General features: G+C 36.7%; 1 long non-coding RNA gene across 3 annotated transcripts in view; it reads right to left on the bottom strand.

Annotated features, from left to right (window-relative positions):
* Window positions 1-25,833, bottom strand: part of LOC143657589 (uncharacterized) — a 121,262-nt gene that overhangs the window by 90,219 nt on the left and 5,210 nt on the right. For all 3 annotated transcript variants that reach the window (XR_013162912.1, XR_013162913.1, XR_013162911.1), the window contains exon 2: window positions 2,824-2,999. This is a non-coding gene — a long non-coding RNA (uncharacterized LOC143657589). The remainder of the gene's footprint in view (window positions 1-2,823; window positions 3,000-25,833) is intronic.

The raw sequence follows: 25,833 nt of genomic DNA, 5'->3' as shown, positions 1-25,833 counted from the left end.
AAATAGTTGTTTCAGACAGTTCTTGACTGTTTAATAGTTGCTTTGGTGGAAGTACTAAGTCCTAGAGCTCCCCATTCTGCCATCATCCCCAGAAGTTCTTTCCCCAATCACTGTTACCCACTGCAATCCTTTCTCTATCCTGTCAACAGAACTGCAAATCTGATCATGTTGTAGCACTGCTCAGAATCCTTTAAAGGCTTCTCATGTTCTGGCTCCTGCTCAACTCTCCAGCCTCTTCTAGTTCCACATTGTCCCTGGGCAATCTGTTCTGGCCATCATGCCCTTTTAAGTCTTTTGTATTCACTAAATTCCCTCTTTCCAAAGGGTTTTGTTCATCTTCTCTTTCAGCTAGGAATTCCATCTTATCCTTTCAGAATTTTATCTCAAAATAGTCCTCCCAAGGAAAGCCTTTCCTGACCTCCCTGACTAGGTTAAGTCTCCCTTTTCTAGGTTCTCATTGTACCAGGAATCTCTCTCTTATAGCTCTTCTCACACTTGCAATTTTACGTTGATTCACATAATTTGTTATTATTACTATTAGTATTCTCCCTAGATTCTCAGTTCCATGAGTGAAGGTGAGGGCCTTGTTTTGCTCACTATTGGATCTCCAGTTCTAGCAAAGAGTGCATACATTGTTGAAAACTATTATGATTAGGACTGGGAGTAAGAGCCAGAAAGAGAGCTGGAAACATCTGAGTTGCTGTCTTTCTGCTTCTGGTCTCCCTTAAACATGATAAAACATAATTTATTTTGTCGCAAATTGATCCTCTAGTCCAGGGACTCTTCTGTGAGTGCCCTAAGATTAGAGACTACAACAGGGTGAAGTCTCTGGCTATAATTCAATCAGAAGACAAGGCTTTGGGCATTTTAATTTCAGCATTTTTAGGTCTCAATGATGAAATTAGGTTTTTGTTTTCCTGTAAGTACAATCTTAATGGTGTATCATTTTTGAGATATGTAGAATATAAAAATTACAAAACCTAGGACAATGGAGAAAAAGTCTCATAACAGTGTTTTTCATTTTAGGCTAGAAAGGAAAAAGAAAAGATATATGTAAAGCCTTACTAATGAGATAATCTAGAAGAATTAATTGTTAGAAAAAGAATTTTAATCAGATGTAATATCTACATGTATTTTCCACTGAGATGATACTCTCAAAGATTTCTATATTACCAACTAATAAAAGATTGGATAAGGAAGGAATTATATGTTCTGGTTGATTAATTCACCTCTATTGCAAGTTTCAGAATGAAGATACTCTACTTCTACTGATGTTCTCAGCTTCAATCTGTCATTTTCAAATAATACACAACATTTATAATATGTATCCATAAGACTTCAATTCTAAAGCCAATACTCATTTGTTTGTTTCATGAAGTCTGCTCTTAAGTGTTTTAAGAAATTCCAAAAGATTTTGTTTAAAGCACCAAAACTGAAAAATAAATAGACAAGATTTACATGCAAAATATGCACACATACACACACACATGCTTATGTGTTTAGGGTTTAATATATGACTAATACTGCTAGCATAACTCATTTACTGGGTGTTTACTATGTGTCAATCTCTGTAATGAGAACTCAATGGGCATTATCTCCTACCACTCACTATAACTTTGTCCAGCAGGCTCTATTTTGTGAACATTTATCATCCCTTTTTATAATTCTGATAAGGATACTAATACTTAAAAGGGTTAAGCAAATTGCTCAAGGTCATATCAGTAAAGGGTAATAACCTTGGTTAAACAAAACATTGGTGTAAATGGGACAATTAATATATGAACAAACCAAATCATTGGTTGTTGATTGATTTTAGTAGAGCTACTGAGGGTTCAGCTTTACCATGCACACACATGCAGGGCAACCTAAAATACCAAGAACTAAAAGAAGGAAACAACTATAGAACAACAAGATACTGATTAACACATCATCCTTCCCTCTTCCATAAAGATATCCTCTTGTCTCACATCTATAATTATAATTCCAAAGCTCAAAAAATGATACTGTAGAAAATACCAATTAATAATTTGTTGTGTGACATGGTCTCGGATTAATATTCTGGAAGTAATTAGAGTTGCTTACAGTGGAATGATCTTTCCTGATGGCTGAATTTCAAGGTGTATAAATCTAAAATTCAACATGAATTGATATAATCATCAGACAATTGAGTGATAGCCATAGCTCTTGAAAACTCATGTCATCCTGTTTGTGTCCCTATTTCTCACTGGAGTTTCAGACAAGTTCCTAAACAGCTTCAAGTTGGGAAATTTGTCTTTCCTAACTTAAGAAGAAGCTCCTTTTGGTGGTCAAATATTTCAATATTTGTTCAGGAACCATTTTTATCCTGTAGAAAAGATCTGTCCTCACTCCTCTTTGTTGCTGTGTGCCAGAGAGACCCTTGCTGTTGCATGTGATGCAGCCAACATCATTCTTTTCTCTAAGAATTACAAAGCACTTTGCCAAAAAGTAATTCTGTGAAATCTACTCTATAGAACTAAGATGCATGTCAGGTTAATGTCAAGGCTAGACTGGCAGTGCACGAGCATGTTACAACACAGTCTGCATTTCTGCACTCTAATCGTTAGTTAAGGAATCATATTTCTGAGTTTTCAATTCTCTTTTGGGACTTGTAATATGTACTTCAAAATCCCTGATCGCTATTAGAATATTTTCCTCTTGACCTAGAAAGGAGGAACTATAATAGGCTTCCTGCTAAATTAACTCCCCAAAAAAGAACTGTTTGGTAATTTTAATTATTTAACAACATCTCTATTTCTGTTTTCATTAAGAAAAATGTGGCAAAGTAAAAACACCAAGTTTTACCTTTGGCTGATGCTTCCATAGTTGGAAATCATTCATTCCTAGAGCTGGGTCAGTCATAGAGGGAGTTCTGGACTGTTTGCCAAAAATTTTTTTCTGGATGTCATGCACTCTGCCATTCACCTTGACAACCTACTGAGGTTGATAGAGACCCTCTTTGCACAGTTGAGGTTATTCGCCTTTAAAAACAAAAACAAAGAAACAGACGCTCAATCTAATAAAACTGGAAAAGGTTATGTTAGTACTAGCCCTGTAGTTTATTCTATAAAAATCTAATTAGAACACTTTAATATTCTGTAAGAAAAAACAGACAATTTTCCTAGCTTAGACTCACTGAATTAACTATATTGATTGTGCTTTTAAAATCCAATATTCAGTATCATACTTTCTGATTAATTTTCAGAAAAATTATCAAAAACCTTCAGACTCTTCTTCCAATATATCTGTAAAGATACTTCTGTATAGATGACACATGTTCTCAGGGAAAGTAATTAAAATAATAGTAAATATTAAGTTGGGTCCTTTTTTATTGGCAACTACCAGATTATATTTTATTCAAACAGCAATCTATCTAACTTTAAATAAATGTTGGTAATAACATGTTTCCCACACAAGTTACAGAAAGTAGTTTATTCCTTAAAATTCAGTGGGATCAGTTCCATTTGTCATGTTCCACAGTAGTTAACAAGAGTGTAGAAAGCATGTTTATCACTTTAAACTCTAGAGGGTGTTTTTTTTTTAACTCATTATGTTAACTACTTACTTTATCATAGCAAAGCACTGGCTTAAAATGCAGCAGGGAGCTTCCCTCCTGATTAAAAAGCTGTGTGCTTCTTTGACAGTCCTGAGCGATGCTTCTTATGGCTTTGTTTACATTGTTCAAAAAGAAATAACAAATCACTTTTCATAAATAAGCTGAAGAGTCTCTGGGGCAGATATTTTTCCTTTGAAGTTAATTTAAGAGGTTTTGTGATGTATATATATATATATATTTTTTTTTTTTTCTTAAGCAGCAAATAGAAAATGCCTCCATGAGTTTTTCCTACTGACATCCTTTGCAAAGCAGGATCCATATAAGAAAAGGACAAATAAACTCTCTGAAAGTCGTAATTTGCACCTATTTTTAAACACATAATTTTCTACATGCTAACTTTGGTGGCTTCTTTCCTGTTATATTGTAAACACAATCAAATCATTGCTTTGAAATAAAAAGCAAGTTGGCCAATGGGCCAATGGATTTTATGTTAAAAAGTAAAAATGTAGAAGTGGCCCATTTTTTATTTTGAGGTAGCTGTGCTTTGAATTTACTCATTTACTTCCTGTATTCAGTGAGGTGTAGTGGAAAAATCCAGAGCAGAAGGCCAGAGACTCCAGGTTCTGGGAGAATCTAACACAAGTTTTTAGGAAACGCTAGTTTTTGAGAACATGCTGATGTGTCTTTGCAATACTTTGTAAAGATAAACATTGAGTGTGATATTCTGCTGAATTGAGCCCCTTCTTAGCTCTGCTTTTATTACATGTGTTGGGCAGATCACCTTCTGGGCTTGATTTATTCCTCTGGAGAATTCATTCATTATATAGAATTTATTGAGTGCTCATTAGCTGCAAGGTGCTATGCACTACGGTGGATTTAGCTTACATGATTGATCACCAAAGTCTGATCCAGCCTTTACATTTTAGAACTGTTCTTATATCATAAATTCAAGTCTCTCTATCTTTAGTTACATATAAATTCTCCTGACTTTTTACCTTCATATCTTGTGCTATTGTTCCTACTTGTGGAGATGAGATTCAATAGGCTAGGTCAGCAGTCATCATTCAGCAGATTTGTTTTCTGCTAAAGTCTTTTGGCCTAGCAAGATTTCTGGAAGATGAATACGTTAAAGAAAATAGATGACAATGTAAAGAACTTTATGAAAGGACTGGGCTTTATTTGAAGGAATTAAATAAAAATTTTAGTATAAGTAAACAGATATGATAATGAATAAATATGATGGAAGAATTCAATAGATGATTCTAAAAACAGACTAAACTCAGCATAAGTGAGGTTTAGTGAAATTGAAGATAGTTTGGTATAAAATATCCAGACTGAAGCAAGTGAGAATAAAAGAATGGAAAACAGAGAAAACAGTATAATAGACATGTAAGACAGGGTGAAAAGATCAAACATACGTTATCAAAGAATTAGAATAGGAAGAGAGAAAGAGTAGGGTCAAAAAAACCTGAAGAGATATTGGCTGAGAATTTTCAAAAAAGATGATAGATATCAAGTCTTAGATTCAAGAAACTCTAATATTCCAAGCAAGATGCAAAAATTCAGAGTCAAACTGCTAAAAATGAAAGGCAAAATGAAAACTCTAAAGACAATCAGAGGGAAAAATAACACTTTATGTTCAGGGGCTCAACAGTGATACTGATAGATGACTATTCAGTAAAAAGTAATGAAGCTAGAAATTAATGAAATGACATGTGTAAAATGCTGAGAGGAGAAATAGTCACCCTAGAATTCTATACACAGCAAAGAAATCCTACACACAGCAAAAAAGAAAGGGAAATAAAGATGTAAGGGTTTGTCACCAGCAGACATTATCTAGAGAAATACTAAAGGGAGTTTTTCATGTGGATTAAAATGACCTCAGATGAAGGCAGGAGAATGCAGCAAGGAAAGAAAAGCAACATACTTATAAGTATGATTTGATATGGACTCTATAAAACTAATCATGTCTTATAGACTTTAAAATAGAGAGAGTGTGTGTGTGTGCAGAGAAGTAGATGACCCTCCACGCTGATGACTCTTGCCTTTTTTCCCACTTTTAAGGCTTTAAGAACATATGGAATAAGTTTGTTAGCTGCTAATTATAAAACAAATCCCTTAACTACCCAGCCAGCAAGTACAGAACACAAAACAGTGTGCTGCTACCAAGGCTCACGTGACTGGAAAATGGCGGTCCCACTTGACTGTTCCAAAGAGCAGCTTCTCAGCTCTCAGTGTTCACTGGTAAAAATCTAACAGTGTATTTGGGTAAAGTTTGTCATGTCATACTCCATACACTACAGTTGCCATCGCTGATCCCTGTTTTGCTGGCTTTTATCCTACTTGGTCAAAAATCCTGCTTCCTTAAAACATAGAGAGCTAATGAGCATCTCAAGCTTTTTCTTTTCCTTTTTAATGATGCTTGTACTATCAGAGTATTCTAGTATTCTCCCTTTTGTTTGGCACAATCTTTTTATTTCTTTGAGGTGGGAGTATATTTTATATTTTTATTTCCTAAATTCTGTACCACAAAAAGCAAATTCTTAAGTATGTTTGTGCAGTTCAAAAAATAAAGATATATTAAGGCAAAAAAAAAAACAACAAAAAACAAACCACTGGGCTAGGTACAAAGTAGAAAGAGAATTAAAATGCATGACAACAAGAGTACAAAACCTGAAGGACAGAAAATGAAAGTTCAAGTTTGTAAATTCTTGCATTATCTGAGAAATATTAAAATTATCATTCATGATAAACTCTCTAAGTCTAGAATGTGTGTTGAAATGTTTAGTATAACCACTAAAAGATTAATATTTGAATATATAACTGTCAAGCCAAATGGAGAGATGGAATAATAAATTTTAGATACTTGATTAATCCAAATGGAGGTAAAATATATATATATTTTCTAGCAGTAGAACTCCAGCATCTCTGGATACGGGTCTTTGGTTTATTTTGAGGGCAAAGAAAAAAAGAGAAAAGAAGCAATAAAAATGAAGTCATGAGTATTGATGACATTGTCAGATTGTCAATATTTATGTAGCTACATAACTATTGTATTTAAATCCACAGAAATACTAAAGAAAAATTACCCAGGATAGAAACTTTCTGATAGAGTTCAATAATATATGGAAATTATTTCTAAGGAGAGAAAAGTAATTTCAAAAACATAGGTAGTTCTGGGGAAGCCAATTTATTCTAAGAAGCTGAATCATTCAGTGTAATTTAATGCAGAGAGGAGAATGACAAAAATTACTTTTTAGGAGATAATGGAAAGCCTAAAGTTTTATTTCCTAAGGTAAAGAAGAATCTAATTTACTCAAAGGATGCTTGCTCATAATTTAGGGAAATAGTGGCTGATAGATGTGGTTTTATGTTCTAAGGGTTCATTATAGAGAGAGTCTATGAAAAACATACTAAAATTAAGTCTTTTTTACACCTTTAGTAAGTGAATCTCCCAATGCAGAACTCAAAGCAGATCTAGTTTTAACATTATCATGTTATCTTATAGCAAAATCTATAAGTAACTTACTTATCACCAATGTTCCACATACTGAAAATTCAAAATAATTGAAGCTTCTTTGATGAAGGGTCGCCAACACATATATATATTTTAAATATATTAACTACTTAGTATGGACAAACTGTAAAAATCAATTATACCCTTTCCAATATACTTAAAAAACTATAAACAACATAATGTATACTTTTACTGACAATTAAGGAATCATTAATAGAGTATTGCTTATGAAACGAGTCTACCATGTTCTCTGGGACTATCAGTGTGCTAAGGGTGCAAGACTACATTTTAAAATCTTATCTTACTCTCTTGAAGTCAGGCCATAGCTACTGTTTTCACTACTGTTCTTGCATCTAGCATGTAGTCTTTTCTTATCTGCTATAAATTAGGAAACCAATATCTGACAAAACAGCACATAGGAACTTCATGAAGGCCTTAGATCCTCTCCCAGCAGTTAGGTGACAGTGTTGGATACTGAAAGAGCATGGAGGGTGGGCCACGATGGCTCAGCAGGCAGAGTTCTCACCTGCTATGCCTGAGAGACCTGGGTTCAATTCCTGGTGCCTGCCCATGCGAAAAAAAAAAAAAAAAAGAGCATGGACTTTTATGAACTTCACTTTTCTCCTTTTCCACTAAGGTTTTTGGTGGCATTTCACTCTATAGGTGAACCACATGTAAGTGACCACCATATGTTTATTGATTTTTTAAAAACCATTTTTATTATGAAATATTATATACAAAAAAGCAGCAAATTTTAAAGTACATTGTAACAAGTAGTTATAACACAGATTTCAGAGTTTGGTATGGGTTACAGATCCACAATTTCAGGTTTTTTCTTTTCATTGCTCCAAGACACTGGAGTCTAAAAGAAGTATCAATGTAATGATTCAGCACTCATACTCATTTGTTATATCCTATCTTTTCTGTTACAACTCCTCCTTCTCCTTTGAGACTTCTTCCTGTCCTTATTGGGGCTATGTCCATTCTAACTTTTTCATGTTGGGAAGGGGTGTTGACAATATGGGATAAGGGGTTGGAACTAGTTGATGTTCTTAGAAAGGCTGGCCTCTCTCAGGCTTCAGGACTTATCTGGCCTAGGAACCCATCTGGAGGTTGTAGGTTTCTGGAAAGTAATCAGTTTGTGTGAAAAATCTGTAGAATCTCAGATAAAGCCCTAGGTGTTCTTTAGGGTTAACAGGAATGGTTTGGGTTGGGGTTTGGCAAACTGTGGTAATTAGTGATACACAAGTTGAAGCTTGTGTAAAAGTAGCCTCCTGAATAGCCGCTCAACTCTATTTTAACTCCCTCAGCCACTGATACCTTATTTTGTTAAATTTATTTTCCCCTTTTTGGTCAGGAAGGTGTTGTCAATCCCACAGTGTCAGGGCCAGGCTCATCCCTGGGAGTCATGTCCCACATTGCCAGGGAGAGTTTTACCCCTGGATGTCATGTCCAATGTCATGTCCCCATTACCAGGGAGGAGGGTAATGATTTTACTTGCAGGGTTGGGCTTAGAGAGATAGAGGCCACATCTGAGCAACAAAAAGAGATTTTCTGGAAGTGACTCTTAGGTAGAACTATAGGTAGGCTTAGCTTCTTTGCTACATAAATAAGTTTCACAGGCGCAAGACTCAAGATCAAGGGCTTGGCCTATTGGCTTGAGAATCCCTAATATTTGAGACAGTATTAGGGGATTCCCCAGTGGTAAAGCTTAAAAGTTCCACATTTTTTTCTGTAGTCCTTCAAGGGACTATGCCAATACTTTGTAATTATCTGCTAAACATACTCTGGGATGTATCTGGCCATTACATTAAGCTATACTTAATATACTCTGTGTCTTAGGTGTCACACAGGTAGCAGAAGTTCCAGGGAGATACCAGGATGTGTATGTATATAGCACAGCATCTCAAAATCTAGAAATAACATTTACAGCACTGAACTAAATGTGACTGCTATAAGCTTACCAATCTAGGACCCAATTTTCTTATGCTTTCTAAAAGAGGCCATACAATATTTGTTCTTTTGTTCCTGGCTTATTTTGCACCACATAATGTCTCCAACCTTGTTCCTTTCTGTTGCCGCACAATATTCCATCACATATACACCAGATTTGCCACTTCACTTCTCAGTAGCCACCTCCAGCCACTTGGCATCATATCTAAGGTACAAAGTCAACAGTCCATGTCTCACATTATCCTCACTTGGTGGTATAATCATCAACACTCTCAATTTTATACAATTTTCATTGCTCCCAAGAGAAAAACAACTGATAAACACACCCTCACTAAATAGAAAATTCAAACCTCCCCTTAACTCTTATCCTCCTCCCACCAATTATTTACTCTTGGTATTGCTGTGGTACAGTTGATGTCTTCCTGTTAAATATGGACTATAGCAGCAATAGTAGTTTTCCTTCTTTACCTCTCTACTATTGACTGTTTGTACAAAATTCATACCTAAGAAGTGATTCATGCAAGAACTTATTTATATTTGTAGTCTTAATCAGTGGGACACATGACTCTATGCAACCCCTTTCAATCATGTTTACCTTCAGTATGGCAATATTACTTATAAACCCACTAACGAACTGCCTTCACTTCTATCCATTCCCTTACATGTAAGTTCAACCTCATTAACTAACAGCTCATCCATCTGTAGCTTCTGTGTATCTCTAGCTCCCCTATATTCTATATTATAAGCCTTTAAATTTACCTTTACCAAGGTCATAATAGTGAAATCTTACAGGATCTATGCTTTTATGTCTGGTTTATTTCACTCAACACTGTGTCCTCAAGGTTCACCCAGGTTATCATGTGCTTCAGGCCCTCATTTTGTCTTATACTGCATAATCCATCATATGTAAATACCACATTTTGTTTATCCATGTCTGTTGCTGGGCACTTGAATTATTTCCATTCTTTGGCAATTGTGAATAATACTACTATGAACATCAGTGTGCAAATGCTGTTTGTGTCACTGCTTTCAGCTCTTCTGGGTATATACCAAGTATAGTGGTATTGCCGGGTTGTACAGCAAGTCAATATTTAGTTTTCTAAGGAACCGCCAAACTGTCTTCCATAGCAGTTGTACCATTACACATTCCCACCAGCAGTGCACATGTGTTCCAATTTCTCCACATCCTCTCCAACATTTGTAGTTTCCTGTTTGTTTATTTAATAGCAGCCATTCTTGTAAGTGTAAGGCACTATCTCCCTGTACTCTTGATCTGCATTTCCCTTATAGCTAATGAAAATGAGCATTCCTTCAGGTGCTTTTTGCCATCTGTATTTGCTTTTCAGAAAAATGTTTATTCATGTCTTTATTCCATTTTATTACTGGGTTGTTTGTTCTTTTGTTGCTAAATTGTATGATTTCTTTATGCATACAGCATATCATATATCTTCTCCCATTGAGTTGGCAGCCTCTTCACCTTTTTGACGAAGTCCTTAGAGGCACAGAAGCATTTGGTTGTGAGGAGTTCCCATTTATCTATATTTTCTTTCATTGTTTGTGCTTTGGGTGTAAAGTTTAGGACGCTACCTCCTATTACTACATCTTGAAGATGTTTCCCTATATTTTCTTCTAGGAGTTTATGGTACTGATTATTATATTTAAGTCTTTCATCCACTTTGAGTTAATTTTTGTATAGGGTGTAAGGTAAAGAGTCCTATTTCATTCTTTTGGCTATTGATATCAAGTTCTCCATGCCCATTTATTGAAAACACTATTCTGTCTGAGTTCATTGGATTTGGTGACCTTGTTGGAGATCAATTGACCATAGATTTGATGGTCTATTTTGCACTCTTGATTCAATTCCATTGGTCAATAGTTCTATATTTGTGCCAGCACTGGGGCTTTGTAATAAGCTTTAAAATCATAAAGTGTTAGTCCTCCCATTTCATTCTTCTTTTTTTCGGATATTTTCAGCTATTTGAGGTCTCTTTCCCTTTCAAATAAATTTGATAACTAGCAGTTTTGGTTGTAAAGCTGCCAGAATGCAACATACCAGAAATGGAATGGCTTTTAAAAGGAATTTATTAAGTTACAAGTTTACAGTTCCAAGGCCATAAAAATGTGTAAATTAAGTCAACCAAAGACAGATACCTTAACTAAAGAAAGGTCGATGTCTGTGATGGGAAGGCATGTGGCTGGCATCTGCTGGTTCTTGTTCCCACTTCCATTGCTTCCAGTGTCTGATGCCAGTGGTTTCTAAGCATCTGCAGGCCTTCACTTAGCTCCACTGGGGCACAACTTTGGATTCTGGCTTGCTTAACATCTCACTGGAAAAAACACAACTACAGCTGCTGGGCTATGCATTTTCAAATGCCTGTTTCTAGGCATCTGCTCTCTCTGTTGGCACTCCAAGCATCTCCTTTGGCTCTGAAGCAACTGTTTTCTCCAAAATGTCTCCCCTTTTAAAGGACCCCAGAAAACTAATTAAGACACACCTTGAGTGGGTGGAGTCACATCTCCATCTAATCAAAGGGCCACACCCACAATTGGGTGTGTCACATCTCCAAGGAGTAATATAATCAAAAGGTTACACCCGTGCTTGGAGGTGCTTTTTTTGTACTAAATTTGTATTCTTTTTCTCTTATGAAAGACTAACTTAAAAATATCAATGCCTATGTAAGACTTGTTTTCTTTCATTAATAATAATTTGAAATAAAACCAAGGAAATGGGTATCTTTAAATTCTATGCTGAGTAACTGTGTAACGCTACAATTTCAGAATGTCCTGATGTATTGATAAGACAAAGAAGAAATTGTAAGAACTGTTCATATTATGATTCAAAACCATTCTCTATTTTAGCATTATAGGTTGGGTAAAAGATGGCCTTTTTGATGGGTTTTGTTGTGTCTTGTGAGCAAATTGTTACTGTGTCTAGTATTGGAATGGAGTTCTCATTACTTTATCATAAGTCTTGATTCTCTGGTTCTTTCAGTATTACCTACCACCAGACTTGAAATCAATAATGAATATTTCTTGATATTTAATGTATAAGACACTTATTTATACTCAATAAATATTTTTCAAAAGGAAAAAAAAGGTTACACCCGTAATTGAGAAGGTCACTCTCCATGGAAAAAATCTAATCAAAGGTTTCCACCATACAATATTGAATCAGGGTTAAAGGACGTGGCTTTTCTGGGATAAACAACACTTTCAAACCAATACATTAGCTTTTCCAAATCTTCAAAGTAGGTTGTTGGAATTTTGATTGGTATTGTATTGAATCTCTAGATCAATATGGATAGAATTGACCTCTTAACTACATTTAACCTTCCAATCCATAAGCAAGAAATCAATCTTCTTTGATTTCTTTTAGCAATGCTTTATAGTTTTCTGTGTACAGATCCTTGACATCCCTGGTTAAGTTAATTCCTAGATACTTGATTCTTTTAGTTGCTTTTTTCAATGAAATTTTTTCCATAATTGTCTCCTCACTTAGGTCATTGCTTGTGTACAGAAACTACAAATTTTTGCACATTAATCTTGCACCCTGCCACTTTGCTGAATTTGTTTATTAGCGCAGGTATCTTTGTTGCAGATTTCTCAGGATTTTCCGGGTATAGTATCATGTTATCTACAAATAATGAAAGTTTTACTTCTTCCTTTCTGATTTGGGTGCCTTTTATTTCTTTTTCCTGCCTGATTGCTCTAGCTAGAACTTCTAGTTTAAAATTGGCATACATATGAACAATCTATACTGATTCAAGAAGTTGGATCCATCCAACCACTAGTGGATAATAGTGGTTACAGAGAGTATCCTTGTTTTGTTTCCAATCTTAGGGGGAGGATTTCAGTCTCTCTCCATTGAGTATGGTGTTGGCTATGGGTTTTTCATATATGCCCTTTATCATATTGAGGAAGTTTCCTTTGATTTCTACCTTTTGAAGTATTTTTATTAGAAAAGGTTGCTGAATTTTGTTGAATGCTTTTTCAGCATCAATCAAGATGATCATTTGTTAATGTGCTGTGTTACATTGATTGATTTTCTTGTGTTAAACTACCCTTGCATTCCTGGTATAAACATCACTTGGTCGTGCTGTATAATTCTTTTAATGTGCTATTGGATTCAAATAGCTAGTATTTTGCTGAGAATTTCTGCATCTGTATTCATTAGGGAGACTGACCTGTAGTTTTCCTTTCTAGTAGCATATTCGCCTGATTTGGATATTAGAGTGATGTTAGCTTCTAAAATGAGTTAGGTAGTGTGTATTTTTCCTCAAGTATTTGGAAGAGTTTGAGCAGGATTGGTGTTAGCTCTTTATGGAATGTTTGATTAAATTCCCTTGTAAAGCCATCTGGCCCTGGGCTTTGCTTTGTAAGAAGATTTTTGATGACTGATTAAATCTCTTCATATTTAATTGGTTTGTTGAGAGCTTCTATTTCTTCTTGAATCAGTATAGATTGTTCATATGTGTGCCAATTTTAAATATTATGTACCCCAGAAAAAGCTATGTCCTTTAATCCTCATTCAATATTGCTGGATAGGATCTTTTTTTATTGTTTCCATGGAGATGTGGTCCACCCAATTGTAGGTGGTAAGTTTTGATTAGATGGTTTCCATGGGGATGTGTCTCAACCCATTCAAGGTGGGGTTGCTTACTGGAGCCCTTTAAGAGGGAACCATTTTGGAAAAAAGCTACAGAGCCACCAGAACCAGGAGATTTTTATGATTTTTTAAAAAATTTCTTCAGGATCCATGGTAATGATCCCCCTCTCATTTCTGATTTTTGTTTATTTGCATCCTCTCTTTTTTTTGTTTATCAGCCTAGCTAGGAGTCCATTGATTTTATTGATTTTCTCAAAGAACCAACTTTTGGTTTTGATTCTTTCTATTGTTATTTTTGCTCTCCAACTAACTTATTTCTGCTTAAATCTTTGTTATTTCTCTCTTTCTATTTACTGTGGGGCTAGTTTGCTGTTCTTTCTTTAGTTCTCCCAGTGAACAGTTAAATATTCAGTTTTTTCTCTTTTTTCTTCTTTAATATAGGCATTTAGGGCAATAAATTTCTCTCTCAGCACTGTCTTTGCCACATCCCATAAATTCTGATATGTTGTATTCTCAATTTTTATTCATCTCCAGATATTTGCTGATTCCTTTAGCAATTTCTTCTTTGACCCACTAATTGTTTAAAAATGCATTATTTAATCTCCATATATTTGTGAAAATTCTGGTTCTTTGGTTGATATGGATTTTCATCCTTATTCTATTGTGATCTGTAAAAATACTTTGAATAATTTCAGTCCTTTTAATTTTAAAAAACCTGTTTTGTGCCCCAGCATATGATCTATCCTGATGAACATTCCATGAGCACTAGAGAAGAATGTATAACCTGTTGTTTTGGGGTGTAATGATCTATATATGTCTAGGTCCAATTCATTTATCAAGAATTTATCTTATTTCCTTGTTGATCCTCTGTCTGTTTGTTCTTTCTAATGAGGAGAGTGATGTATTGAAGTCTCCCACTATTACTGTTGAAATGTCTATCACTTCCTTCAGTTTTGCCAATGTTTGCCTCATGTATTTTGGAGCTCCTTGATTGGGAGCATAAACATTTATAATGGTTATTTCTTCTTGGTGAACTGCCCCTTTTATTAATATGTAGTATCATTCCTTTTCTCTCTTATGACATCTTTACATTTAAAGTCTATTTTGTCTGATATTGGCACAGCTACTCTGGCTTTCTTTTCGTTACAGCTTGCATGGAATATCTTTTCAATCCTTTCACTTTCAGTCTATTTGCATCCTTGTTTCTAAGATGTGTCTTTTCTTAGCAGCATAAGGATGTATCATATTTCTTAATATATTCTGCCAATCTGTATTTTTTAATTGATGAATTTAATCTGTTAAAATTCAAAATTATTATTGAAAAAGTACTCTTGAATCTACCATCTTATCCTTTGGTTTTTATTTGTCAGATCTGTATATTATTTTTCCTTTTTCCTTTTTTATTCTTTCAGTTACCCTTACTGGAACTTTCAATTCTGTGCCCTCCAGACCTTCCTCTCCTGTCTTTTTTTTTTTTTCAGTCAACAGAATTCCCTTTAATATTCTAAAAGCCTCTTGTCGACAAATTCTCTTAGTCTTTATCTGTCTGTGAAATTTTTTAAAATATTTTTATCAAGAAATCTTCACAAATATACAGTCCATACATGATATACAATCAGTAGCTCACAATATCATCACATAGTTGCATATTCATCACCTTGATCATTTTTAGAGCATTTGCATCACTCCAGAAAAAGAAATAAAAAGAAAAAAGAAAAAAACTCATATATTCCATACCACTTATCTCTCCCTCTCATGGACCATTAGTATTTGAATTTACCCAATTTTTAACTCTTTATCCTTCCCTATATTTATTTTTTATCTTTATGTTTTCATCTCATCTGTCTACGCCCTGGATTGTCTGTGAAAATTTTAATCTCTTCCTCATTTTTGAAGGACAACTTGTCTGGATAAAAAATTCTTTATTGGAAGTCTTTCTCTTATGGATCTTAAATATATCACATCACTGCCTTCTCACATCCAGGATGCTTGTTGAGTAGTTCAAACTCAGTCTTATGTGGTTTCCCTTGCATGCGGTTAGTTGCTTTTCTCTTGCCACTTTCAGAACTTTCTGCTTCTTTTCAACATTTGACAGATGTTTTGATTAGTATGTATCTTGGACTAGGCCTAGTTAGATTTATTCTATTTGGGGTTCAGTGGGTTTCTTTGATTTGCATATTTATGTCCTTTATAATTCTTGGGAAGTTTTCCCCCATTATTTCCTCAACTAATCTTCCTAGCATTTTACTCTTTTCTTCTCCTTCTGGACACTGATAATTCTTATATTTGTGCATTTCATGTTGTCCACCATTTCCCTGAGATCCAATTCAAATTTTTCCATCTCTTTTGCCATTTTTTCTTTTGTTAATTCATATTCAGTTGTCCTATCCTCTAGTTCACTTATTCTGTCTTCTGCCTCTTCAAATCTGCTATTGTGTGTCCCTAGTATATTTTCAATTTTTTCTACAGCATTCATCTCTGCAATATCTATTTTTCTATTTATTCTTTCAAATTCTTCTTTATGTTATTCTAATGTCTTCTTGATATCCTTTATTCTTTAACCAACCCACTGACTTTATTTAGGAAACTTGTATGAACATCTTTGATTCGTTATTCCAAAGTCTGTGTCTCCTCTGGTGCTTTAATTGGGTCATTTGGCTGGATATATCTACTTGCATCTTCATATACTTTGTGAATTTCTGTTGGCTTCAAGGTTACCTTAACAGGGTTATTTTGAAAGTTGATTTCCCTCAGTCATCTAAGTTTTTGTATTTGTTGGGTTTGCATTTGAGGTCTCCTTTTGCACTCGGTTTGTCAGCAGTGCCCCACCAAACCAAGGCCCAGACCTCATGCAGGGGATGTAACTCTACTTGAGGATCTGTTTAAAGCTAGACAGATAAGCAGTTTGCCAAACTGTACTTTCTGTTTCTTTCCAGCAAATGGCACTGTTGAGCCTCCACTTCCCCTCAGGCCCACTTTTCCCTTTCTATGGCAGCCAGGTATACTAGCTGGAGACCTGGTGAAATTCCAGCCAGATCCACTGGCCCCAGTGCATGCTGAAAGCCACCAATGCTGGGACTGGGCTGGGGGGTGGGAGGGGCGGGCAGTGCACCTCAGCAGAGATTCCACTTGTGGGCCTGATGTGTCTAGTGGCCCCCAGGCTCCCACTTGTAATGACCTTGGGCTGTAGAACTGGATTTTTCAGTTGCCCCTGTCCACTGCCAACCTGGAAATGCCTGCTAGCTAGGTGTGGTTCAGGTTGTGGGGTCTCAGGGCATGGCATGGCATCACAGAGTGGTGTGCAGGGGTATAGGACATGGTGAGGAGTGTGGGGGTCAGGGTGGAGTAGGGCACAGGGACATGGGGCAGGTGCACAGGAATACAGGGTGTTATGTGGAGTGTGGCACAGGTCACAGGGTCAGGGGGATGGGGGTGGGAATACAGAGCATGGGGCAGGGCAGGGGTTCATGGTGGAGGGGTATGGGGTGTGGGGGCACAAGGGCATGGGGACACAGGGCAGGGGTGTGGGATGAGGATCGGCACGAGGCAGGGTGTGCTGTGGGGATGTGGGGGTACAGGGTGTAGTACGGGATGGGGCACAGGATATGGCACAGGGTGTGGCGCAGGGGTAAGGGGCTTGGTGCATGGGGTTCAGGTCCATCGAGTGTGGGGTGGGGCATGGCATGACTTGCTTCCTTGTTCCCACCTCCCCATCCGTGCACTCCTGAGAGCTCCAGGCCTCTATGGAAAGGGGAATGGTAGGCTCTGTACATTTGCTTGATGGTCTCTATGAGCAGGGAAAGCAAGTTTACTGGCTTCTAGGTCTTATGAAAGAACTCTAGGCTATGCAGCTGAGGGGGCTGATCTCCCAAGCTAGCTGTGGGGGCAGGCACTTTCCTGGGCATGGCCTCTTGCCTCCAGTGGAGTCATGACCGAGTTCACTCATCTTGTTCTCTGCATCTCAGTTCCTCAGGTTTTTCATCCAGGCCTCCCCGTGTGGCATAGAAGACCCTCTCAGGTCACTTGCATCCTGGAACTGCTGTCCTGGTCATTTTTCTGTCACTTCTCTAGTTCCATAGAGCAGGGGTGAACTCAGCCTATCCTATTCCACCATCTTCCCAGACGCCTGTGTTTATTGATTTTTTTTTTTGTACGCTGCATGGCGGGGAACACATTGCATTATTTTTCCATGTTAGTATCCCCTTATTACAGCACCATTTGTTGAATTTTGTTTGTTTATTTGCTTGCTTGCTTGTTTGGAAAGTGAATGGGCCAGGAATTGAACCTGGGTCTCCCACATGGCAGGTGAGAATTCTACCACTAAACTACCCTTAGACCCTTCTGTTTATTATTTTTTATTAGTGATGCATATAATGTCAGAACCCAGTTCTGTATGATCATCAGCCCTTTAACTATTTTAGGAAATTTGTTCTTTTTAGTTTCCAGATGTAGGGATGTAGGGTGGTGTGGGAGGTGAGGAAGGAAGGACCTAGTGCCTGAGTACACTTGGAGGATCATGCTAGGTAAGGCTCAGTCACTACTGTGCTGCTTCATTTAATTCCCTCAGGTGCTCTTTGACATATATATCATCAACTCCATTTTTCAGCTAAAGAAAAAAAATTACAGAAAAAAGCAAGGCTAAGAGGGCTTAAGAAATTTATGCAAATCACACTGTGTGCTGGTTTGAAATGATTATGTACCTTAGAAAAGCCATGCTTTAATCCTAATCCCATTTTGTAAAGGCAGCCATTTCTTCTAATCCCTATTCAGCATTGTATGTTTGAAACTGTAATTAGATCATCTCCTTGGAGATGTGATGTAATCAAGAGTGGTTGTTAGGCTGGATTAGGTGATGACATGTCTCCACCCATTTGGGTGGGTCTTAATTAGTTTCTGAAGTCCTATAAAAGAGGAAACATTTTGGAGAATGAGATATTCAGAGAGAGCAGAGCAGAATGACATAGCCATGAGAAGCAGAGTCCACCAGCCAGCGACCTTTGGAGATGAAGAAGGAAAATGCCTCCTGGGGAGCTTCATGAAACAGAAAGCCAGGAGTAGAAGCTAGCAGATGATGCTGTGCTCGCCATGTGCCCTTCCAGCTCAGAGATGAACCCTGACCGTGTTCACCATGTGCCTTCCACATGAGAGAGAAACTCTGATTGTGTTTGCCATGTGCCTTCTCTCTTGAGAGAGAAACCCTGAACTTCATCAGCCTTCTTGAACCAAAGTATCTTTCCCTGGATGCCTTAGATTGAACATTTCTATAGACTTGTTATAATTGGGACATTTTCTCAGCCTTGGAACTGTAAACTAGCAACTGATTAAATTCCCCTTTTTAAAAGACATTCCATTTCTGGTATATTGCGTTCCATTTCTGGTATATTTGCAAGGAAATAGCAAAGTTGGGATTCAAACCCTGCTTTGTCTCACTCCCTCCTTTCTTTCCTTCCACTATGTCAAAGCTTTGGAAAGGATCAGTGGTGGAGAATGTACTATTATGAAAAGATAGTCCCAACATTCTGGCAAAATTTGATGTGGCTCTGAACTTATAAAGAGATGGAAAACATGGCATAAAAGTTTTAAGTGGTCTAAAGGAAAAGCAGACAATTCTAAGTAATAGATAGTATAGATAGTAGAGAAAGCAAAAATAGATTTTAAGTTAATCTGAAGTTTCTACTTAGGAGGTATTTTTAAATAACCCTAAAGGGAATTATGGGTAACCATGGAGAATCAGAATTAACCTGTGAAAGGTGCTAAGGTGAGGCAAGAGTTTAATCTCTGGAAACTCTTTGTGACTGGGAATTATGAAAATTTGCATAAATTGCCTTTTGGTGGTTTGTGTGACCCTATTGCTGAGTCGCAAATGTGATTTATTGTCTAATTTGAAGAGTTGACCAAAGACTGCAGTTACCCTTCTCTGGGAAAGATTAGAACCAGGCCCTTTACCAGGTATAACTCGAATTAGAAATGGACGTCCATTGGAAGAGGTGTAGTTGATGAGGACAGTGTAAAAATGGACAGAGAGGAGAAGTGAAGTGTGGGAATGTGGATTCAAGTATCACTTGTGCACAGAGAGCAACTGAATTCATGGCCAAGCAAAATGCATTCACAGACAACAAGCAGAGGACAGTTTTGGGGAGGCTCCCTGAATGCATGAAGAATGCTGAAAACACTAATTATAGTAATAAAAACTGATTAAGCAAACCATTCCCTATTTGCTATGCCCTGTAATTTTGTACCACCAATTAGTGCTTTGTCAAGCCTAAATCTTACTTTATTCTGGTTATGTCTCTTGCACCATGAAAAATAACCCTCTCTTACATTTTCAGCATAGTGTTTCCTGTGAATTTTGTTTTAGTTTGGTTTGGTTTGATTTGGTTGGCGAGTCGATATCTGATAAACTGATATATGGGAAACAACTCAGGTGTTGCTAAAAAAAGGTCTGACATTTCCTGCCTTTTTGACCTCAGTGTGAAATAAACCACCTCTGTGGAATGATTTGAATCTGGTTCAAAATGGAACAGCCATAAAACTGGTCAAGAGACATCAATTTTAGGACAGTAATGATGTGTTCGTAAGGATGCAGCTATGTCAGTGTTTTCTGCTACAGAGAAGCTAAGTCTTGCTGGCCTGTCAATCAAATTAGTCTTCAACCTCCAGAGAACGAAATATACCTGTCAGGTCTGTTGATATTTTCTTGGGTTGCCCTACTAAGTTACTTAGAGAAGAGAATTGAGCTAAATCAGTGTGTTTTTTGAATTTCTGAGGAAGAAAATGTAATGAATTCTAATCCTTCTAGTTTACTCATTTACCCATCTACTATTGCCAACAAGTGCAAGAAGTCAAATAATTTGCACCAGATCTTGCTAGAATACAAGCAATGCAAATATATAACGGCTTGCTTCTTGTTCCTTCCAGTGGGCCCCCATCCTTCTAGACCATCCGTCTCAGATCAATGGAATATGCCCACTTTCACCTGTGGCTGTAGGCGACCTCTTCGTGGTGCCTGGCTGGGAAGGTCAGGAGTGATGGGTAGGAGTGAAGAACTCTAGATTGATGGGCATGATATCAAAGATTTAATAACTCAAGGTTAGACATGTTCCAAGTTAAGTAGAGTTGATATGCTCAAAGCATTTTTCATATATCATTATAACAGTGTTAGAGTTGTTGTTAATCCTGCATTTAGCACAAATAGTGTTCTATGCATTGAATTGAATGGCTAGCCACCTTGTCTAACATGGTTTCCTGAGAAAATGTTTCAAATACTAAATATCAGATACTTAAATTAATCTTTAATCTTTGGAACACAACTCATTTACAAACTGAGGCTATAACGTACATGTAAAAATTCCCATGTTATTTTAAATATTAGTAAAATTTTGTAGGCATGAATATATCTATCTGAAAGATAAACTCTCCTATGGTTTAAGCTCTTAAAGATTAAAACCTCCCATTTCATCTATACATTGCTTATGTTTAGAGGTTTTTTGTTTTTTCTTTTCTTTTCATGCAACTATAGATGCCAGCTGACTCTTTCATGACTGGCATAAGTCAGAAAAGGCATATCCTTTCTCAAATGTATTCTGTAATGAAGAAGACTTTATTTCTCTTTGGCAGGAACTAGTTAAATCTGATTCCTGGCCTGCTTCGGGGAATATGGGTCATGAGTATGGTTAAGAAGTGATAATCGTCACTGACAGCCTGAAGTGGACATCGCTACCAAATTTGGGATGGGTGATTTCATAGAATGTGAGATGGAGGTAGAGGGAGAGGGAGAGCTGCCTTGAATTTGAGAAACAGAGATATTCCTCAGCAAGTAAGAAATACAGAACTTCTTGCCTCCCAGGAACTGCTTCTGCTCTAGAAAAATGAACTGTTTTATTTGTCAAGCAAAAATCCAAAATGCGCTGTATGCTTTATAGAGGGCCACAGGTAAATGTATCTGCTATCATATTCTCAAAGCTCAATGGAGCTCTTTTTCAACATGGCCTTCTCTAAGTCTATAAATTTACTGGGCCCAAGGTGAAAAAGCCTGGAGCAACTCTATCTTTAGAAAACACATTGCATGAAGAATAGACATAGCATATTTAAAATATTCTTACCCAATTTCCTTCCACCTGTATGTGTTGTTTTTGTTTCACCCTTGTACTCATTTAGGCACTAAACTCCTCCCCTTCACCAATTCCTGCAAAAAGTCCAATCACAGCAAGCTTTTTGTGAGTTTGTAAATTTATGGATTTGGAGGCATTTTGGGGAGGAGTACTGCACAACATTCCACAATCTCTCTAATCACTTTTTCTTTTCCTTTTTCTGTTTTCATTACTCTCCATCAGTGTGCCCCTGTATCAGTCAGGATAGGGCAGATTGTGACATGGAAAAAACCACCACCACCACCCCAAAGCCCAGGTTTAAATCAAACTTTCACAGAGGAATGAGCACTTCATTGAAATCCTTTCAGTTTACCTTTATAAAGATAATTTGAGCCTCAGTTTTACAGTTATATCTTTTATATCATGGATAGTTCTTCAGATAGTGAAAATATTATAATACTCCAAGGTGGACCTTATAAAGGGCAATTAACTTTATTTCGGCCTAATGGTTCCCAAATTAGTATTTGCTTCAGAATCACTTGGAGACTTAAAAGTTCAGATGCCTGAGCCTCATCTATAGATATTTTGATTCAGTAAATCTGGTGAGGGGTTCAGGACTTTAAGTTTTTAAACAAGGTCCCCATGTAATTCTGAAACTCAGCCAGGTTTGAGAACTATTTCTCTAGTTTGCGGATCAGCAAACTACAGTCCCCAGGCCAAATCCAGCCCACTAGCTCTTTTTGTAAATAAAGCTTTATCAGAATCTGGCCAGGCTCGTTGGTTCATGGACTATATATGGCTGCTACAACAGCAGAATTGCGTGGTTGTGGCAGAGACTATACAGTCTGCAGAAACTGAAATATTTATGATCAAGGTCCTTCATAGAAAAAGTTTGCCAACCCAACTCTTGTCTGTTCGACTGATTCCCAAAGTCATACTATTACTTGCCATGTGAACTAATTCACTGCAGATTATCACTATTGAAAACAACACCTGGACTGGATTCTTTACAGTCTTCACCTTCATATGAGAGACATACCGTTTTTTTTTTTTTTAGCGCAAATCACCAGGCAAACTGATTTTTTCCCCTGAGCTATGCTGACCCCTATTGGTAGAAATGTCCAATCACATATGCTTAATCCGATTAGGTTGTCCCCAATTGTTAATTAATTCTTAAAATTAATCTCATTTGTAGACTCTGTAGCAAGGCACTTTAGAAACCAGAGTTTGTCCCAGTAGACAGTAGGGCCTTAAAAAAAAACAAATAGAAAACCAGAGTTCATTTGGTTTTCTCTGGTAGACTCTGGTAGAGCTGAGCAAGACAAAATGACATGGAATAAAGTTAGCAACTTTAATGAGAACTAGAATCCCTTTCTTCTGAAGACTTACTTTCTCTTTCAGGAGTGTTAGTGGATATAATATTTGCAGTTAGATAGGTCGTTTATCTTAAGGTGATAAATTTTCTCAGGAACATTCTATGCATTTGTGATGCCATGCATACCTCTAGAGCTGAAGCACAGTACCACAGACATGATGAAAACCACATGTGTACTCACTGTGATGGCAGAAAGGAGGTTTAAGCAGAACCCAGAAGCATGCGTCGTATTTCTGCAAACATATGGCAAGTTGATTGCCAAGGGGGATCACACACAGGTTGGCAATAATGAGATGCAGAGGTTTAAATCATTAGTTTTCAACTTTGTCTACCGAATAAAATCCTCTGGGGAGCTTTTAAAAACTAATGATTGTTATTGCAGTTTGGGAAATATTTTCATTTGCTATATAAAAAGGGAAACAAATTTGTGTGTACATTTTAATTTTGACTACATTAAAGTGGATCTGCCTAAGAAAAACAATGAAAAATTAAAGACCTTAAATACAAAAAAATGTTAATGATAGTAAGAATCTCTGTAGAGATTCTGATTTAATTGGTCTGGAATGAAACCTAGGCAGCAGTATATTTTTATAAGCTTCTCCAGGTGATCCTAATGCACAACAAAGGTTAAGAATCACTGTTTTACAGCTGCGGGTCTCAAGCTTTAGATTTATTGAAATCACCTGGATTTCCTTGTAAACTGTAAATTGTGATTCAGTGGGTCTGTTATTGCTCCTGAGAATCTGATTCTCAACGTACTCCAAGATGGTCTGTGGAATCACACTTTGAGCAGCAAAGGATTAGATCATTCCTAAACAAAATTCTTATGTGATCTCAGTTGTTCTGAGACCTGAAGGTATGCAAATATCACCTGGAAACTAACTAAACATGCAAATTTGCAAACTCCAGTCTCAGAGATTAAAATTCAGTGGAGCTATCCATTTTTAACATGTGTTCAAAGTGATACTGAGAACCAAACATACACTGACCTATACAGATAATATTTATTCTGCAAATCACATTTTAAAAAGACAGCAGCATTGTTTATCAAGTTTTCAATGTACCTAGACCAAAATTGAGGAAATTTTTCTTGCACCATGTTCCAGGTCTAAGAACTAGATTTTAGGTCTAAAATCTAGGGGCTTAAAACAACAACAACTTTATTATATCTCATGATTTTGTGGATTAAAAATTTGAGCAGAGTTTGGCTGCATTAGTCTTTTGTACTCTGGTATACACTGAAGTTACTTAATGATATCCAACTGGGCAATGGGCTGATCTGAAGAGTCCAAGACGGCTTCACTCCACATGCCTTGGTAAAGATGGCTAGGAAGGTTGGAATGCCAACCCATGACCTCTCCAGTTTGACAGGGTGGCCTTATATGGCATCTTAAGAGAGAGCTTTCTACTATCTGACTTTAAACCATATTAAAAAGCTATAGTGGTTAAAGCAGAATGGTACAGGCATAAAGATAGGTATACTGATCAGTGGAATCTAATTGAGTGTTTAGAGATTGACCTTCACATCTATGGCCGATTGATCATTGATAAGGTGGTCAAGTCAACTCAACTGGACAGAGTAGCTTCTTCAATAAATGGTGCTCAGAGAACTGGAAATCCATATCCAAAAGAATGAAAGAGGGTCCCTATCTCACACTTTATACAAAAATTAACTCAAAATGGATCAAACATTTAAACATTAGCACTCAGATCATAAAACATGAAGAAATGTGAAGAAAATATAGGGAAATATCTTAAGGATCTTGTGATGGGTGGTGGTTTTCTAGACCTGACACTCAAAGTATAAGCAATGAAAGAAGCACTAGATAAATGGGATCTCTTCAAAACTGAACACTTTTGTGCATCAAAGAACTTTGTCAAGAAAACAAAAAGGCAACCTACACAATGGAAGACAATACTTGGAAACCACATATAATTTAAGGGATATATATGTGTATATATATATATATATATATATATATATATATATATATATATATAAAGAGATCCTACAATGCAACAACAAAAAGACAAACAACCCAATTTAAAAAATGGGCAAAAGACATGGACAGATACTTTTCTGAAGAGGAAATATAAATGGCTCAAAAATGTATAAAAAAGATGCTCAACATCACTGGCTATCAGGGAAATACAAATCAAAACCATAATGAGATATCATCTCACAACTACTAGAATGACCATTGTCAAAAACAACAATAACAACAAATGGTGGAGCGGATGTGGAAAAAGAGGCACACTTATTCACTGTTGGTGGGAATGTAGAATGATGCAACTGCTCTAGAAGGCAGTTCGGTGGTTCCTCAGGAAGTTAAGTATAGAATTGCCATATGATCCAGCAATCCCGTTACTAGGTATATATTTGGAGGAACTGAAGGCAAGGACACAAATGGACATTTGTACACCAATGTTTATACTGGCATTATTCACCATTGTCAAGAGATGGAAATAGCCCAAATGTCCATCAATGGACAAGTGGCTAAACAAACTGTGGTATACACATACAATGGAATATTATGCAGCTATAAGACAGAATAAAGTCATGAAGCATGTAATATATGGATGAACCTTGAGGACGTTATGCGAAGTGAAATTAGTCAGGAACAAGAAGACAAATACCATTCGATCTCACTGATATGAACTAACATTAATGAATTGTGGCTGTTTGAAAGGATGTATGTACCTTAGAATAGCCATGTT

The sequence above is a fragment of the Tamandua tetradactyla genome, chromosome 15 (genome assembly GCF_023851605.1).
Source record: "Tamandua tetradactyla isolate mTamTet1 chromosome 15, mTamTet1.pri, whole genome shotgun sequence".
NCBI lineage: Eukaryota > Metazoa > Chordata > Mammalia > Pilosa > Myrmecophagidae > Tamandua > Tamandua tetradactyla.
The sequence above is the reverse complement of the archived record's forward strand: the minus strand, read 5'-3'. Positions and strand labels throughout refer to the sequence as shown.